Source organism: Chlorocebus sabaeus, chromosome 20, assembly GCF_047675955.1.
Source record: "Chlorocebus sabaeus isolate Y175 chromosome 20, mChlSab1.0.hap1, whole genome shotgun sequence".
Taxonomy (NCBI): Eukaryota; Metazoa; Chordata; class Mammalia; order Primates; family Cercopithecidae; genus Chlorocebus; species Chlorocebus sabaeus.
Window position 1 is genome coordinate 93,611,929 of NC_132923.1, and position 4,214 is coordinate 93,616,142.

Genomic DNA, 4,214 nt, shown 5'->3' on the forward strand with positions numbered 1-4,214 from the left:
TGGACATGCCCTCTCCGTTATGGGCGGCCTCCACGGCTGCCTCTAATCCCTTGCTACTCAAAGTGTGGTCTGTAGACTAGGAGCAACAGCATTAGGTGGACACTTATTAGAAATGCAGAATATTAGGCCCCGCCCCAGGCCTGTTAAAATAGAACCTGCATTTTACCAAAATCCCCAGATGGTTTGAATGTAACTTAAAGTTGGAGAAGCAATCGTCTTCAATACTTTTATCCTGTTTGCTCAGAACCAGTGGGTCAGGCTGGGTGCAGTGGCTCACACTTGTAATACCAGCACTTTGGAAGGTCAAGCTGGGTGGATCATCTGAGGTCAGGAGTTTGAGACCAGCCTGGCCAGTATGGTGAAACCCCATCTCTACTAAAAATACAAAAAAATTAGCCAGGCGTGGTAGTGCTTGTCTGTAGTCCCAGCTACTCAGAAGACTGAGGCATGAGAATCTCTTAAACTCAGGGGGCAGAGGTTGCAGTGACCCAAGATTGCACCACTGCACTCCAGCCTGGGTGACAGGGCAAGACTGTCTCAAAAAAAAAAAAAAAAGAAAAATTCAGTGGATGGCTGGTCTCAGCTCTTCAGCCTGTGCTCATCTCCTGTCACTGAACCCCAAGCCTTCTCCTGGGACTGCTCTGTATATGGATTTTATGCCAATTCTAGGAGCCTTGACTCTTGTGTGGGTGGGGGTGGGGACAGGAGGTGAGTTGTGGGGAGGGCGCATAGCCACATTAACTCCCATTTTTCGCCCCTCAGGCCTTAGCTGGGGCTCCCATTGCTGGCTTTACAGACTAAGTATCCTCAATATCACCTTCCTGTCTTCTTCCTTCTTAATTAATTTTACTAACAGAATTATGGGAGGTGCTGGAGGAGATGGAACTCCTTCAGTCCTCCTGTGAAGTCTTAGTTTCTCTGGCACCATTTCTCTGCAAGCAGTCCCTGACTCAGATTTGTCTTTACCTGTACCTGGCTCTCACATTATGAGGACTGATGGTAATGACATTGGATGCCTTCCCCAGTCCCCAGGCAAGGGCTACCCAAACTTCTGTGAGATCAAGTGAGAGGGGAAACACAACTTGAGTGTTCATGCAGTCCCATGGCTTTGATGCTCTGTATATGCTGATGACTTCAAAATGATATCTCTAGCTGTGACTTCTTTCCTGGGCTCCAGATTTGGATCGCCAACTGCCTACTTGACTTCCCCACTTGCATATCTAAAAGCATCTTATACTTTTAAAAATTTTTTATAGACAGAGTTTTGCTCTTGTTGCCCAGGCTGGAGTGCAATGGTGCAATCTCAGCTCGCTGCAACCTCTGCCTCCTGGGTTCAAGCAATTCTCTTGCCTCAGCCTCCCAAGTAGCTGGGATTACAGGCGCCCACTACCACGCCTGGCTAATTTTTGTATTTTTAGTAGAGACAGGGTTTCGCCATGTTGACCAGGCTGGTCTCGAACTCCTGACCTCAGGTGATCCACCTGCCTTAGCCTCCCAAAGTGCTGGGATTACAGGTGGGAGCCACCACGCCCGGCAAGCATCTTATACTTAAGGTGGTCAAAATAAAACTCTGGATTCTCATTCTCACCTCTAACCCTGTTTATTTGGTTTTCCTCTAGCCTTGCCTACCTCTGTAAATAGCATTACCACCTACTTAGTTGCTTGAACCAACACCCTCCGTACTCGTTGATCCCTGTCTCTCTCTTACTCTGCATTCTACATCCAATTAATTAGCAAGTCCTGTCAGACCTTCCTTCAAAATGTATACTGAATCTGAACACATTTAACCACCTCCACCCTTACTGTCCTAGTCCAACTCTGGGTCACTATAATAGCTTCCTAACTGGTGTCCCACCTCCATTCCCACCCTCACCCCCCAGGCTGTCCTCCACACAACACTGTGATATGTTTAAAATGCACATCGGATTTCTTCACTCCCCTCTTAAAATCCTCCAAAGATTTCCCACTTAGAATACCACTCAAATGCCTTCTGATGGCATGCCTGGCCCTGCCTGACCTGGCCCCTGCCTACTTGAATCTTATCTCCTACTTTCTTTCTTCCCTCTCAGCCAGCCACAATCATCTCACTGTGTCTCTCATCTTAATCCTCTTCGTATTCAACCTTTCTGCAACACTTGATAATCTTCATCCTTCCAATGTCACATTCTCCTGGTTTCCTGCTACCTCCTATCACATCCCCACTCAGTTTCCTTCTGTGGTTGCTCTTTCTCTTAAATCTTGCTGCCTCCAGGTGTCCCTGCTCAGCCCTTTCTATTGCCAGAGTGATCGCATGGCTTCAACTCTGTCTACACACTGGTAACTTGCAAGATCTCATCAGTCTCTCGAACTTCAGATTCTCAATTGGACATCTCTATTTGTTGTCCCATAGGCACTTCAAACTCCCCAAGCCCCAAATATAACTAACTCCCATACACCCTTTGGGTCCTCTCTTCAAGCTCTGTTCTGCATCTCTCATGGGCTACCTAGGCTCCTAAGCCTGGAACCTGAGAGTTATCCTCAAACCTTCCTTCTCCCTCTACACCTACATCTAAGTCCTGTGTCTTCTACAGGGAGGCGGTATAATAGCAGTTAAAGGTGCAGAGACTGCAAGGGGCTTGTGTATGACTGTCAGAAAGGGGCTTTCTGAGAGTTGAGAAAGGGGCTCTCTGCCTCTGCATGGGAGGAGGTCCACTCTCTATCCCTGTCATTTTCCCATTTTCTTTTGCTTCCACACAGCTGAAAAAAGTAGTCTTCTCCAGGCCTTGATTCCTTCCTTCCTTCCCTTCCTCCCTCCCTCCCTCCCTTCCTTCCTTCTCCCCCCCTTTTCTTTTTTTGATGGAGTCTAGCTCTCTCGCCCAGACTGGAGGGCAATAGCACGGTCTCCGCTCACTGCAACCTCCGCCTCCCAGGTTCAAGCAATTCTCCTGTCTCAGCCTCCTGAGTAGCTGGGATTACAGGCGCCTGCCACCATGCCTGGCTAATTTTTGTATTTTTAGTAGAGATGGGGTGTCACCATGTTGGCCAGGCTGGTCTCGAACTGTTGACCTCATGATCCACCTGCCTTGGCCTCCCAAAGTGCTGGGATTACAGGCGTGAGCCGCCACACCTGGCCCAGGCCTTGATTTCTTTAGAAAATCAAGCAGGAACTGGGGTATCTAGGAGAAAGGAGGCCATATAGGTCTGCCTGCTTTGGTGAAGGAGTTCTGCAGGCTCTTGAAAGTCCAATGCTGCTCAGCAGGCCTAGGCTTTCCTTATGGGATATAAGGCCAAAGACCTGGCTTATAAAACTGGTACTTGATCTCTGGGTAGCTATCGTTCAGAGAACTCAAGGGGTTGCTGGATGAGGATTGGCTCAGGCTATAGTGTGCTGACAAACTGACTGGGGTGGGGTAGGGTGTCCTGTTTGGTAACATTTGCTGCTTTTTGTGGTGTAAATACTTCTGTCATGGCCTGTTTCAAGCTACTAACATGATGTCACTGAGCAGTGAGCTGGGAAGATAACTGGCTCTTGGCTCTCGTGAGCCTGTGCCTGTGCACTTGCCCTTTATCTCCCCATGTTTTCAGATTTCCCAACACCTGCTGGGTTTTTTCCAGTTAGAAAATTAGGGACAGGTAGCTTTAGGCACTAGGATTCTCTATCCCCTCATCTCTTTCTCAACATTGCTAGTTGTCTCTCTAGAACGATGGTTCCGGCCGGGCACGGTGACTCACGCCTGTAATCCCAGCACTTTGGGAGGCCGAGGCGGGTGGATCACCTGAGGTCAGGAGTTCAAGACCAGTCTGACCAACATGGAGAAACCCCATCTCTACTAAAAATACAAAATTAGCCGGGCGTGGTGGCACATGTCTGTAATCCCAGCTACTCAGGAGGCTGAGGCAGGAGAATCGCTTGAACCCGAGAGGCGGAGGTTGCGGTGAGCTGAGTTTGTGCCATTGCACTCCAGCCTGGGCAACAAGAGTGAAACTCCATCTCAAAATAAACAAACACATAAATAAATAAATAAACAAATGATGATGATTCCATTTATACACTTAGCAGCGTGTTAGGGTGCTGTATTTCCCCCACATCTTTGTCAACTTTTTTGTTTGTTTGTTTTTGTTTTGACAGTCTTAACTCTGTCGCCCAGGCAGGAGTGCAGTGTGCGACACACAGCCCCTGGGAGGAGCCTGAGCTGCCTGCAGGAAATCACCCCTTCCTTGGGGGCGGGAGGGGA